Here is a 15,958-nt window from a genome sequence, read left to right on the forward strand (position 1 = left end):
GCAAAACAGTAATTGCTTTTACTGCATAACATGTATTTTTTACAGTTTAAACCAGTAAATATAACAGAAGTCTAGTGTGTTATATGCTGGTTTAAACTGTAAAATGTACATGTTATGCAGTAAAAGCAATTACTGTTTTGCTGTATATTTTACGGAATTGTTCTGGTAACCCCAGCTGCCAGTTTTTTTCCGTAAAAACTACGGGGTTTTTTTTTTTTTTTTTACAGTGTTGTAAAGGCGATCATCTCCTATCCTAAACCTTTTCGAGATGTCTGCAGCGGGCATGTGACATGACAAGCCATGCAAATATGTTCACAACGTGCGATTGAGAAATTGAGAATATTATGGTCCAACAATACAAAAGACATACTGTACTGCACACAAAATGCAACATATTTTAACGTTTTTCCCCCAACTTTAACACATTTAAAGAGGGGGAAAAAATGTGTGTTTGCCAAAAAAAAACAAAAAAACATTAAAACAGTATTCTGGACATATTTTACATAAGAAAAAAAAATCATGTCACCCACAAAAAAATAGAAAACAAAAAAGGTTCTCACTGTATGAATCTGTTTGATGTTGGTTTATACTTAAAGTTTGTTTTTAAGCATCTGTACTTTTGGTGAAAGTCTGGTAGCATCCAGCTGAAGGAAGATCTTCTGCAGTACCTCAGAATATTTTCAGTTCCTGAGGATAACTGGAGACATTAAGACCGTACATGTAGTAGCGATGTCTCCCAAGTCATGAAGCACTTCAACACCCTCAATAACAATTCCAACATCAGCTGGAGAGGTAGTGGCATCACATCCAACATTGATGCTGTAGATGCCAAATACAACATGTTCAAGATCCTCTCTGCAGCACAGCCATCTGTATCCTATTGATACACAAAAAAGCAAAAATGAAATCACTAGACTAATACAGAATTCCAAAGAGCCTGTTTGCATTGCATTTTTCCCCGGTAGTTGTTTTTCTAGTCTTTAAATCACTAACATTTGGTCCACACTGATTTCTCACATTCTTTTCTCAAGTACACCTGTGATCTGATGCCATCTAATAGCAGCTTTAACTTATAATTTAAGAAGACTAAATGGATATTGTGATATTCTGAAGAGCCCAATGATACCATTACTTCTGCAGTAATCATTAGCATTACCTACCAGATATTCTTTGAAGAGACTGTCCAGTTCTTCATTTAGGTAGACACAAAGTGCCTTGATAAGGCACTCCCTCTTCTTCTCAACAGTTGCATTCTTAAAAAAAACAGAGAAAAAAAAAAAAAAAAAAAAAACTCAATATACTTAATACAATCCTATTGAGTGAGTTACATTTCACTATAAAATTAGGCACATGTCTAATGTCGTAAATAAAACTAAAAAAGTAACAAGCTACTCAGAACTAACAAATGAAAGTAGTAGACTTAGATTAGTAGACGTAGATCTTACCTGTTGCGAGTAAAGCACACCTTTTATTAAGGACCAGAAAAACTGCAAAGAAAAAAAAAATTATAAAGACATTAATATTTTAATTAGGTTAACATCAAGTATAAAAATTTGCCCAATATACACAAAAATATACTTTATTTCAAGACCATTTTCATATTGTACACCATTATTTTAGCATTTGTAAAAAAAAAAAAAAAAAAAAAAACATGTAAAAACAGGCCAATGTTTAATTCATGGTATCTTAATTTGGTAATTATACCACCAGCCCTTTTATCAAGCATCTTATTACAATGTTTTGTTCAAACCACAGACATAAGTTAAGATAACAATTATTACTATATATAATTATATACTTTTTGCCAAATAATGGAAATATATGCAGTGGACCTGTGACACACGAGGCTGAAGTTAGCTCCTTATTCGCAGCTTCTGATTCGTTTGGCTTCTTATTGTGCAGCGTCTCACTCTGCGGCTGAAGTTAGCTCCTTATTCACCTCGTTACTAACGGGAGTGTTCACGTTGGCGAAAGCTACGCAGTTTAATCAATAAAACTTTATTTTAGCAGGTACCCAACTATATAGTAAAAGTGAAATTGTCCAAGCCCAGATTGATTTTACACTTTAAAAATTAAATGGAAATATGTCATTCTATTATGCACAATGGTGTGAATAAGAAGCCAGATTTCCAGGACCATTTTAGTAGCTTAAATCTCTCTGGGTCAGGCAAATATGAACCATACAACATCTAGCAGGTACCCAATTATATAGTAAAGGTGAAATTGTCCTGGCCCTGATTGATTTTACACTTTAAAAAGGATGGAAATATTTGACTATTTAATTGTATTATTAAATCGACTTTTGAATTAAATATTCGTTTTATTTTATTTTTTCATTGTTTTTTTTTTTTAATGGTAGTGATTTTAATGTCAATTGAACTTTAGAACAGAATTTTCCAGTGTATCGAGCGCTCTGACTGATTAATGGATATGTATTAATTATTCATTAATCACTATATTTTTACTATTTGCCTATCCCATACTTGCTATATACACTCGCTTAATTATAAGTAGGAGAGTATGCTACTATTCAAACTAATAAATTTTAATTCTTTTATACAGCACATTAATGATAGTAAAAAATGTTGCACATAGCAATGATAACTAATAATAACATTTATTAAAAAAAATACCCAAACAGGTATTAACAATACAGAGATGCACATCCTAAATGCAATGACAAACTATATGGGATTATCCTAAATTTTTTTACAGTAAACTAATTTAATTTTCATTGTATCTCTTACATTTTCCAAAAACACCAGCATGTCCTTCATTTTGGAGAAGACAAATAAAAAATTCACTAGAGTATCTTCTTTTTCATCTTCAACATTTTCTAGTGTCAAATTTACACAGGGCCGTCTCTGCTTCATCCTTGTTCATGTACAAGAGATCTCAATACATATACAGTGATTAACACAGTGATTAGTCTGTGCCATAGACTGAACAGTGTTTAAGGTTTTTGTAACAAACTAAAATACAGGCCATTTTATTCTCTTTTTTGCCATCAACATCAGCAGTAAACTAATCACTGTGTTAATCACTGTATATGTATTGAGATTAATATATTTTCTGATTTTAGAGTTACCTGGTATATCAGTGCATTTTGGAAGCTGAGAGGTGGCACAATGAAAAAAAAACAGCTTTTCTGGTGGAAATGTTGCTTCACCTCTTGTACATGAACAAGGATGAAGCAGAGACGGCCCTGTGTAAATTTGACACACTAGAAAATGTTGAAGAAAATGAAAAAGAAGATATTCTAGTGAATTTTTCATTTGTCTTCTCCAAAATGAAGGACATGCTGGTGTTTTTGGAAAATGTAAGATACAATGAAAATTAAATTAGTTTACTGTAAAAAATTTTTAGGATAATCCCATATAGTTTGTCATTGCATTTTGGATGTGCATCTCTGTATTGTTAATATCTGTTTGGGTAATTTTTTAATAAATGTTATTATTAGTTATCATTGCTATGTGCAACATTTTTACAATCATTAATGTGCTGTATAAAATAATTAACATTTTTCATTTTGAATAGTAGCATACTCTCCTACTTATAATTTAGCGAGAGTATATATAGCAAGTAAGGGATAGGCAAATAGTAAAAATATAGTGATTGCTGAATAATTAATACATATCCATCAATCAGTCAGAGCGCTCGATACACTGGAAAATTCTGTTCTAAAGTTTGACATTAAAATCACTACCATTTAAAAAAAAATGAAAAAATTAAATAAAACGAATATTTAATTCAAAAGTCTATTTAATAATACAATTAAATAGTCAAATATTTCCACTCTTTTTAAAGTGTAAAATCAATCTGGGCTTGGACAATTTCACTTTTACTATATAGTTGGGTACCTGCTAAAATAACGTTTTATTGATTAAACTGCGCAGCTTTCGCCAACGTGAACACTCCCGTTAGTAACGAGGCGAATAAGGAGCTAACTGTAGCCTCGTCTGTGACACGTGGCTAAATCCGTTAGCTTACTTCAGTCTAAAACACTAGCACTCTCTAAAACTACAGAAGCAGGTCAAAGTTAAATACCATATATTATCACATATAAAAATATGTACTGGCGAAAAAAAAAAATCTAATATCTTACCTTGTCGTGTGTTGACCTCCTCTGTTAAAACGGACAGAACTGCAGTGGGTAACGCGCGCGCGGGCGGAGAGTCAATTAACTCCAGCGCAGGTGTAGTTTGAATTGTCTCACTCTTCTGTTTCATTAGCGGTTCATGACAGCTGGGGTCTCGCTACTGCCCCCTGCTGTACTGTATGAAATGTTGACTTAACATGAATGGTTTGTGATTAGACAACGTATTAGGAATTTGTACGGTCAAGTTGACCGTAATTACAAAATTACTTTACCCTAAATCGAAAAAAAAAAAAACACTTTACGTCAACAAATACGATTATTTTGAGTATATGAAAGTAATTATATTATGTAAAGTTCACAACCTGCCTTGTAATTGTTTTTGTGTTTACTGTTCTTTAAAACTTACAATACAATATTTTATGATAACAACTAAGTATTCTTCAACTAAATTCTTTTCTAATTTATACAGATTACAGAAATTCGAGGCAAAAATATGTTTAAACGCTTTTCTCCAGGATGTTTTTTTAGAGAGCATTGACTGAAATCAACACAAGCAGGTTTAATTTTTAACAAAAATAGTAACATCATGTTTATCTCATGAGTTTTACATGTGATCCCATGGGTTTCACACAAAAAATGTCCCAAAAACACATTTTTGCACATGTAAAAACATGTAAAAATCATGTATTTTCTGTAAGGGATAATACAGTATATTGTTGATTTTACTGCAATTAACCGTATTTTCATATGTTTTTAACTGTTAAATGTAAGGTATTACTCTGTTAAACTAATTACGGTTTTTAACTTGTTTTAACATGTTTTGTGGAATACGGTTTTATTCTGTAGCATTTATACAGTATTTTACCGTTAAATTTACTGACATTTTTTACAGTGTAGTGTTACAGTGTGAGATCCACAAAGCCAGCTTCATGAGGAACGGCGTGTTAAGTTACAGTACAGTTGGAGTGGAAGAACTTGAGTGTCCTGCACAAACAGAGCCCTGACTGAACCATCAGCTTTGGGGCTAACTGGGTGGACTGGGTGGACTGGGTGGACTGGGTGAACTGGGTGGACTGGGTGGACTGGGTGGACTGGGTGGACTGGGTGGACTGGGTGAACTGGGTGGACTGGGTGGACTGGGTGGACTGGGTGAACTGGGTGGACTGGGTGACATCACAACATCAGCACCTGAAGTCACTAACGCTCCTGTAGAGTGTGTGCATGAATATAAATCCCCACAGCCATGCTTCATACTCTTCACACACATAAACGAATGCCAGAGCTTCCTGATCCAGCCATAAGAACGATTTCAACATCATCAGCTTTTGTCAAAATCATTCCTAATGACTATCTAGAAAAGTAATAAAAACGTTTGAAAGTTATTTGGATAAAAAGTCTTAATTTCCCCTTCGTGAACAGACTGTATTCTTACATATTACTGCTGTCAGGCAGAAACACTGCGTGTCGAAAGCTATAACTGTTTATTAAATGAGAAAACCCCGTTTGAAGATGCAGTGGATTTAATCACAAAATCTTAATACTTGTTATTGATGAACAAACATAAAAGTAAAGGGAAACCAACCGATTGATGCTTTTAATTTATAAACCAAAATAAAAAGGGACCCAATATGGACATACAGTACAAGGTTTCCCCCGACACTGGCGCTCTATTAAAATATACACAAAGACATTAAACCCACCTGCCTCATGCCGCGCATGTCAACCTTGTGCAGCCAAAACACCAGACGTGATTGAGCCATGAACTCCACAAGACCTCTGGAGAACAACTCGGCATTAACATAGTGGAAACCCATAAGGATGTCGTCTCTCTTGATGTGTAGCTGGCTTGTTTTGGAGATGTAAAAAAAAGAGAGAAAAAAAAAAAGAAGAAGCCAGTGTGGTCGAAGCAAGACAGAACGTAATAAGGACGTAGTAACGGCAGCATGGAGCAGTTAATGGCATCATTTCCTCTTAGGAAATTCCTTATGTGTATATATGTACTATTCAATTCAATTTTATTTATATAGCGCTTTTAACAGGGCCTGGTCATTGTCTCAAAGCAGCTTCACAAAAATAAAAGAAAATTTATAAGAGTGTATGAGTACGAAAAAATGGGTTTACATAATAATGAGATTGTGAGATCGTCCCTGATGAACGAGCCGAGGGTGATGGTGGCAAGGAAAACCTCCCTGAGATGGTAATAGGAAGAAACCTTGAGAGGAACCAGACTCATCAGGAAACCCATCCTCATCTGGGTGATGACGAATAACAGACATTAACATAACATCATCATGTGTCTTAGGCTGCTGGAAGTTCAGTATAACAGAAGTTGTCCAAGTTATCACAGAGTCCAGTTCAGCACAGGGACGAGTCAGCAGGTGCAGAAGACAGAGGGGGGGCATGTGTAGATCCAATCATGAAGCAGAATCCAGCTGGAGGTGGTCCTTCTCTGGATGCCTCAGGATCTTTGCAGGGTTGGCCTCAGGGTTGGAGCAGATGGCTTGAAGATTATACTCGAGTTGTCACTGGGACGTCACTGCGTTGTTGCTAGGCCCGTTGTTGTTATGACCCGTTAGGTCCATGCCACCTCGTAGAAGACCACAATAAGTTCATGTTACGGTCTCTGGTGCTTTTCACGTTTGTAGCACACATGCAGCAGGTTATCAGCGCGTCAATGTCATTCTTAGAGACTTCAATATGACCTGTTCGACATAATGATAACCCGGTTTGATTTCATCAGACCTGGCGAGTGAGTGATCTTGTGTGATGAGAAATTAGTGACAACGTGAAGCAGGAATCATAAGCTAAGAAGTGGTATAAACTTGATAAATGCACACACTTTCCATTTTGACGACATTCCTGATGCATTCTTCGATAAGTTTAGAACGCGGTGGAAACATCCTGGTCATCCTCGGAGTGTGACGAGGCCTCTACTGTGTTACTTGATACAAGCAGTATTTCATGTCAACCCTATTTTTTTTTTCCAATCATTATGTTATGACGTGTTATAACTGCCAGACGTCCCACATGACACGTCTCTGCTTTTACATCCAATCTCATTGCATTTCAATTACGCCGCTAAACCTTCAGAGAGGACTGCTCCTCACCCTCACCGTGTTCTTTAAAATAAAAGTCTGCTAACAACCTTTTAAATAACTTCAGTCCAGATAAAAATAGCATTCAGACGGTGTAGCCGATTGAGCTTCTACTATAATTAGACAGGTTAGTTTCAGACAGATGTGACAGATGTGACATTTCCACACCAATTTTCTGATTCTTTAAAAAAAAAAAAGATATTTCCTTTCTGTTAAATTGGGTTATAAATGTATATCCCAGACTGGCCTGGATTTCTCATTAATATGCTAATGAGCGTATACCAACACCGTGATCATTTGGATACGGCTGATAAAAGGCCAGCGAGCTTTGGGGGCAACGCGCCATTGTATTTCTGGCCTTTAATTAAAAATCCATGGCTGAAGTGCTTCTTGGAATAAATCAATGTTCCCAGAGGTAGGAGTTGATCCCAAGCATGCTGGCACATTCCAGATCAGAGGTGTTGCTTGGAAAACCAAAAGTTCATTATGTCTGATCGCTGGACTAGCGCATGACTTTCATCTATTGCCTTTGTGAAGGACTTGTATGAAATTAAGAGAGATCATTCGGTTTCCAGGTGACATTTTTGTGCACGATCAATTTAAAACACTGGTTTACAACCCAGCACTTTTAGGTAAACACTGATTAATAAACAAGCGTAGCTTGGCATTGTGATGAAAAGCAGAACCAGAAGCCATATTTTAACATGATGCTTTTGTTCATTACTGTCTTGCAATTTTTATTATTTTTTTAAATCACTTAAGATCCTGGGATTTATTTAATCGCAGACGAGACTTCAGTGATGCTGCTCCATTTCCCAGCTTCTCACAGGACACAATTAAAAAGAGTGGTGATTAATAAAGTGCTTCCAAGCCTCAGACCTGGTGTGGGACAGCGCAGGGCTCAGGGTTACCCGGGCGACTATCCAATATACCCTTGACTAAACTAGGTCTTGTGTTTTATGAACTGGGTTGTCCCAAAAGTTTAATTTGGTATAAAAGTGTGGGTCTGACCTGGATAGGGATGTCTGAAAAGTGATTCCAGGACAGCTAACTGGGTCCAGTCCAGAGAGCATTGCTGCCATATGACGAACAAGACAGGCCCGGAACAGGACCGGCTTAATCAGAAGTGAGTAATCAACAATAACTCAAGAATTTAGGGTAAAAGCTTAAAATGTATAGTGAAGAATAATGAATTATTCTTAAAATAATATATATATATTTATTTTTCACATCATGAGCTGTGAGTTGTCATATGGTAAGGTCATGGGGTGTCTAGAGGGCGACCTGTAATCATTTACCGTTTTCCAGCATAAGGTAAGATTTTTTTGGAACATTCTTATAAAAAATTTATGGGCTTTTTACTGTATAACCTTTAGATCTGCTGTAGATCTCTGGCCCATTCGTGGCCTTCTGTAGACATCCATACACACAGTAGCAGTGGTGTGTCATGTGATCGAGGAATTTAAAATAATCAGGATGGTATCACTGGTAAGTTAACTTTAGCCGTTATAAATTGTGCATGTTAAAATTAGTACCACCCACAAGTTAATAAACAGTGGGATTAATGACGTTAAGTCAGAGCACTTGAACAGTTCTCCCAGTGCTCTCTGTAGGGAATCTGTAGAACTTTGTCATGAATTTGTGGCCTTACTGTACCAAACCGTCGGCTTTTCTGTGCCTTTGCGAAGCAGTACTGTGTTTCGCCCTAGCGTAACCTTGGCGTGTCGTTACTACGCGGTAGCCAATAACGCCAGAGTGCATCGAGCCACGTCAAGCACCGATCACGTCACCGATGGTTAAACTGTGGAAATTTGTAGCAAAAAACCTAAAAGTGAAAACTGGGCTTACAGATTTACAATTATTTTCTGGTTTATTGTAGTTGGTCACAAGCCAAGTTATTACATCTTTGGTGCAAGCAGCGATTATGGGGCCCAAGCACTCGTCAAAGGTTTTAATGGAATCCCAGGTGGCATTGCTTTCTGTTTACAGTGATCTAATTTCAGTGTCATAGCTTCTCTGTCCCATGCTGGTGCGGTCCATAAAAACGAAATGAACACTGCTTTGATCCTCGGAACAGCAGAAACAAACTACATCATGAAAAAAGTAGACAGTCACTTCCAAAGTGACCAGATGCCACACTTTACACACTTTACACACACACACACACACATTGGGGTTTAAGTCCAGGGGAAATTCATCACTCAGGCTCAAGTCTTGAGCTCCTTCACCACCGAGAACCAGCCGATGAACTCCTCAACAAATGACCAAAAACATTCCAAATAATAAAACAGAAAACACATAGACATATAAACATGAAAAAGAAAACAAACAAAAAAACACTTCAATGAGATGAAGCAACATCAAAGTGTACCCTCTTAGAGGGAAACAGACAAATCCAATCAAATCTAATCTTAACCAATTTCATTTCCTGTACTTCCCCCACTCGCGCCGCACTGAGCTTCCTCCTGACCTTTCTCTCACAACGCTTTCGCCCTCACGCGCCGCTCAGTTCTTCATGCGTACAAACCCGTTGCCCTCTACCTCTCCATAATCCTAATGCACTTTTAAAGCTATCCAGGCTGTATCTATTGGACTGTAGTCCAGAGAGGATACTGTGTGATTGAGCAGGAGATGGGAAGCTGATCAGAATTCAAGATTAAAGCTTGTAGAGTGTGTTGTGTGAGGCTGAAGTGCCTGCCATCTGTCGTGATGCATTGCTTAGGCCACTGATCCACTTAGTCATTACTTGAGCACAAACCTTGAGCAAGGACAGCATTAGCTAAATACTGGAATAGAAAGCTTGTGGCATAGGGCAGGAACCGCAACGACGCGGCCGTGTGCAGAGACGGAGAGGAAGTAGGTAAGGATAAGGACAAGGTCGAGGCTGGGCAGAAGACGTGTATATACTTCTTTCTTTCGATTCTTCAAACCAGAATTGAATTCAGTTTGCTGTGAGTATACGCAGAACGAGAATCATTTGTTATTCATTTGTATTATTTAATGCTAGACATTACAATTCCTTCACAGATCCCCTTTTTTTCTTTTTTACAGTTTTAGAGCCAAAATCAATTTAACACAAATTTAATCATCAGAAACCAGCCTTCCAACAAAACACAGTTTAAAAAGTAAAGATCATGTTAAACCGAAGTTTACTGTGAAATATATATATATAAAAAACAGACTTTTACTGGGCTTAATGGGGGAATACAACCTGGATGGGAAGCCAGTCCACCAGAAGACACCACACACACACACACACACACACTCACACACTCAGGTCCATCCATCCATCCTTTATCTAGAACACGTATCCTGTGTAGGGTCATGGGGGAGCTATACCAAGGTACACCCTGGAGGTGATGCCAACTCATCTAAGAGCATAAACACACACATACACACTGTGGGCAATATGGAGACACCAAAACAGCCTACATCTCATGTCTTTGGACTGTAGAAGACAAACAGAGGGAGCATGGGGAGAACGTGCAAACTCCATACAAACAGACTGGAGGCGTGATTTGGAACCCCTAAGCCACCACCTAAGGGCAAGCAATTTTAAATGATCCAGCTGTTGGCATGCTTTTGGGAGGTTTGACCAGAGGAGACAACCCACAGAACGCAAACAGACAGGGAACCCATGTTCAGGAATGAACTGGACAAACTGGAGCTATGAGGCTGCATCACCATTAATAAATTGGAAAGTTGAACATTTTAAGGCCAAATTCATTCATTCACTCTCACACTCACTCATTCTCTATAGCACCTATCCTGTTCGGGGGCTTGGGGCATGAAATGTACCCAATCCAAAGGATGGGATCCAATCCCATCCTTGAGTTGGGTGCCAATCCATTGCAGGGCACACACACACTCACACTCATACACTATAACATTTGGGAACGCCAATTAGCCCAATCTGCATGTCTTTGGACTGTGGGAAAAACAAACAAACAAAGAAACAGAGGAAACTCACAGGGAGAACATGCAAACTCCACACACACAGGGAGCAAACCCTTGACCCTTGGGATGTGAGGCCACTGTGCTAACCACTAACCCACCATGCCCAAAACTAATTTTCTCTTTACATTCTGATTGAAAAAAGATAAATAGTTATATTTTGCATGTTCTCTTTACATCTCTGTGTGTTTCCTCTGAGTTACCTGGGCTGGCGTCTGGGCTGCTTCAGCGCTTGCCGAAATATGATGTGTTTGCCACTTATTCATCTATACAGGACCGGAGAAGAAATGTTTAAGAGACATTTTAATAAACAGCAGGAGGATTAGGATGGAGGAAGAGTAGAAGAAAGCGCATTATAATGCAGGTGGTGCAGGTGGACGCCTCTTCATCGCTCACACTACGTCGATCCGCTATGTGACTTTTGTGCAAGATCATGATACGGATGTTAATTAAGAGAAAGAGATCTCGCCCTGTTTGCTGATAAAGGAGAATGACAAAGCAATCCGATTCATTTTTGTTTATCCAGGTTTCTATTCAGCCGTTATTTTCTGCTGTGCTGACCAAAGCATTTTTATATCCAAGAATCAGCCTTTTTAAAATCTGTAGCTTTTAGTAAACTTCTGAGTTAACCTGAAGTTTAGTTTTTCTGTTTTGACACTTTAAGTCAGTGGTTCTCAAACATTTTCTGTCATTCCCCACTTGAGAGGGTGGGCGAATTTTCAAGCCCCACTTGTCAACAAAATGATAACGAAAACGGCCAAGTGTACTATTTATTGAAATATCAATTTCTAAACCGATAAGATCAAATAACACCAAGTTCAAAACTAAAATACACGTGCAATTGTTATAACAGGCTTACTTCGTCACTTATCTAGAGCTTTCTTTCAAAAAAAGATGTTGTCGATAAGTGTCTTCCTACTTTGTCTCATGCTGTCTGCTGCCAGCGGTTTAAGACACAAAACACACAGAGGTCTCTCCTCTGCCCCCACCATCCCAACCATGAATTCAAGCGCAACATAGGCTTCATCATGTTTTCCTTTCGGCTGGATCTTTGGTTGATTGGGCTGATAGGGCTGAATCACCTGCTTATTTGTGGTCCATGTAACAAATGTATCCATTGATGTTATTATGCTCACTACATACAGTACGCTACTGTGTTATGGTCTAAAATGCCCCCGACCTAGGCCACGGATTGCCCACCTAAATTCATAGGTTTATGGTTTACAAATTACAAATTATAACAAATGAATTTAATTATAAAGTAAGCAATATTAAAAAAAGGTTGTATAGGGGGCAAAATATAAAAATTATATATTTTTTTTATATACCACATGTATATTTTTATATTGCTTATTTTATAATAAAAATAATTTCCTGTAATTTTTCACCACAAACAATATTTAGTGTAATTTGTGATAAATAATTTGTTATTTGTACATTGACAAACCCCTGCAAAATAAATGTGCCATAAAATAATCATTTTGGGGGATTTGTATTAATCGTCTCGACGAGTGTCACGTGCCTAGGGTTAATTATAATAGTAATAATATATTTGATAATAATAAACCTTTGAATGTATGTCCTAATATAATATTTGATAGAGATTATGTAGGGGGGCAATCCGTGGCAGGGGGGCACTTTAGTGCATAACACCTGTTTGTGACGGCGGTAAAGTTAGTTTGATATTCGCATCTCCGAATTCAATAGCTGCGTGAATAAACCCGCAAAAAAGATACCCACATATATTTCCTCTCTACATTGTCTTTAAGCTACATCCGCCTTAAATTATACATGTTTAAAAGCATAAACACCATTATTCTCTACGGCGCAACGAATGATTTAGGGATCATCGCAAAAAGCCGCACACCAACAAAAAGCGTAGAACGATATTGATCTTCCCTTCTGTTCAGCGCCTGAAGGATTAAAAAGCAACTTTGTTGCCGCACTGGAAACTAGAAATGCCAGACTAGTACTGTCTGATAAAATATTAATGTTTAACAAAAAAGCAGAAACATCAGCATACACATTGAAATAAATGAAATTACATATATAATACCGAATGTTTCCTTATATATTGTTCCTCTGCAATTAACATGCCGACGTTAAACCGTTATTGTTGCACTATGGTTCCACTTTTTCTCTGATGTTATTTTAATTTACTTGTATTAATAATCCATTTCTTTGTGTGTCATTATTTAGTTAAAGAAAATAAAGATTAAAAAAATCAATAAAGAAAAGCATGAATTAGAATAGGTACTTTCCTATTATTTTCCACTAATTCCCCCCTGTTCATTGCGCCCCACCTGTCATATCTCTATTCCCCACTAGTGGGGCGCGCCCCACACTTTGAGAACCACTGCTTTAAGTTAATGTTGTGTGAAATTAATTTTAACTTCAGTTGGGTCACTCGGCAATGCAAGTTCTTATCCATGAAAAATATGATCGTCCAGATGTTACCTGCAGGGTGATGTGCCTCGCAGTGACCTTGGAGATACGTATTTGGTTGGAAGTTAAAGTACTTGTGTGCCTTCAAATGTATTCTTTCTGCCGCAGTTGGAGTCACATCAATAAACACAAATGAGACGAATCCATGCAGTAGGTGAATATTGTACAGTATGCTTCCTCATTCCATCACTGTCCTACAGCCTCATCTTTATCTGTCCAGACGACCTTGAGAAGAACTCCAAAGACTGTTTGTGAACTTTTAAGGAAATAATAACCTCACTTAGTCTTACAGACATCGTCTAGAACTAAGATCATAAAAAAGTTTTCTTTTTGCTATAAAATCCAGTTGCTGTACCGACAGTAAGTGTGTTTATGTTATCCTCTCCTCCCTGTGACATAAAGGCTGGCAGTTCTGCTAATGTAGTAAAACATAATTGGAGTAAAAGTCTTTGGATGTCATGGCAGTGAAATATTGCATCCAGTAGGATAACCCAGCAGATGCAGTAGTGCAGTGTAAGATACAGTGCATCTCAGGTTGTGGTAAAAACATTACATAAACTTAATGCGTTATCGAGCGAGCTCGGTGTCACTCCAGCTCACCTTTAAATGAATCTGGAGATCCTCGTCCTCTGACAGATCTATGCATCTACATCCACGATGGTGCACTTGATCTTTTTAAGAATTTTTCACCATGATCGAGAGCTTCCTTCGCTCGTCTGTCGCTGACAGGTTTGTTTGCTGCAGCTAAACTCAACAGTGTATTTCTGCTTAGAACGTGTGAAACCATTTATTTTGGCACCGCTGAAGTTTTAGCCGTGGTTCTGATCGATTTACTTGGCGTGATTTATCAGCTCTACAATGGATTGCTCTACTGGCATTGACACTTTGGGCCTCGTGTTTTGTTTGTGTGTGTGTGTGTGTGTGGGTGTGTGTGTGTAAGAGTGTGTGTGAAAGAGAGCAGCAACAGATCAACATGCCACAATTTACACACAATTTGTAAAAAGTGACCTGTACAAAAATACAGCTGGTTGAGAAATAATACAGGATCCAACTGAAAAACAGGAGTACTGTTCATATAAATAAACATGTAATATAGGACATGTATTATAGAGGACTAAAAATGAAACCGTGATTGGTTAAATGAAGTGAGATTGTTTCGACTCAACTAGTAATGCCTTGGCTTGTAATGACTGCAGTCTGGCAACAATGGCGTATTTATATTTATTTAATTTTTTTTACAAGCTGCCGCTAATGAGTTAAGATCATTAGCCGGTGAAATTGAGAACCTCGCAGCTAATCACTACGTTTTATATCGAGTCGAAAGATTAATGGACGAAGTTCTTGAAGATCGTCAAAGACAGTTTGGTTAAGGATCCCGCAGAACGTGTGCTAACGGTCTCTCATTGGCAGCCATTTGCATAAAGTAGTTAGTTTTAGAAGCTAAAAAGCGTCACACTAATTAGATCGATTGCTTCTGTCTGAGGTGCCCTGCGGCCCAATCACGGTTTTGACTAAGGCTGGGACCGCCTACCTTATTAGCATACAGCGACAAAGAAATAAATGTTTTTATGTATTTATTTATTTATTTATTTACTTATTTATTTACACATTTATTTATTCATAATTATGTCATGTTTAGTCCTCCATAATATATGAGCTTTTAAACAAATATTAATAAAGTCGTCATTCATAAGCATTTCTACATATATTAATATGCATTCCACTGTTTGACAGATATCAGCTGATGTTGATTTGTTGATGTTTATATTCAGTTCCATAAGGTTATTATTCCCTCGTGGTCAAACATGTAGGGACTTATAGGCCCACTGGGGCAGGGATCACGCTGCTCCATGATCATTTACACTGAGGAGGAGAGAGTTAATGCCAGAGTTGCCAAGTTACATTGGGTTAGTTTTAAAAAAGACATTTTTATAAGAAAACATTCTGAATTAAATCTAAAAAATCTCCACCAGACAGACACAGTATACAGTGCAGTGTGTGAGCGTGTGTGTGTGTGTGTGTGTGTGTGTGTGAGAGAGCGAGAGAGAGATGTATAAAACCATTTCTATTGTAAGGTATATTTTTAAAGGTTAGGGAAGTGAAATGGTGATTACCTTGAAACTTGGGAAAACTTTTCCATACAAGGGCTGAGAAAAAAAGTCAAATGTGTCTCTCTTTTGTAGAACTAAGCAGTTTTTGAGTAGTTTCTGGTCTTTTGTGTGTTTTTGAGATGTGTGAGAGTAGTTGAGGTCCAGCAATAAATGCTATAAAATAAATGCTAGCTCTTCAGGAAACACAGTTGAATAAAGATGCATTTAAAATTTTTAAATAACTTTTAGACTTTACTTTAGATGTCTATTTTGTT

The 15,958-nt window shown here is 37.5% G+C and overlaps 1 long non-coding RNA gene across 1 annotated transcript; it reads right to left on the minus strand.

Moving 5' to 3' along the window:
- Positions 1-582: 582 nt before the first annotated feature.
- On the minus strand, positions 583-1,546 carry LOC128507802 (uncharacterized). The gene is made up of 3 exons (XR_008355834.1): positions 1,446-1,546; positions 1,161-1,253; positions 583-877 (listed from the first exon to the last, which is right to left on the minus strand). It is a non-coding gene; the product is annotated as an uncharacterized LOC128507802 (long non-coding RNA).
- Positions 1,547-15,958: the final 14,412 nt, after the last annotated feature.

This window comes from Clarias gariepinus, chromosome 19, assembly GCF_024256425.1.
Source record: "Clarias gariepinus isolate MV-2021 ecotype Netherlands chromosome 19, CGAR_prim_01v2, whole genome shotgun sequence".
Taxonomy (NCBI): domain Eukaryota; kingdom Metazoa; phylum Chordata; class Actinopteri; order Siluriformes; family Clariidae; genus Clarias; species Clarias gariepinus.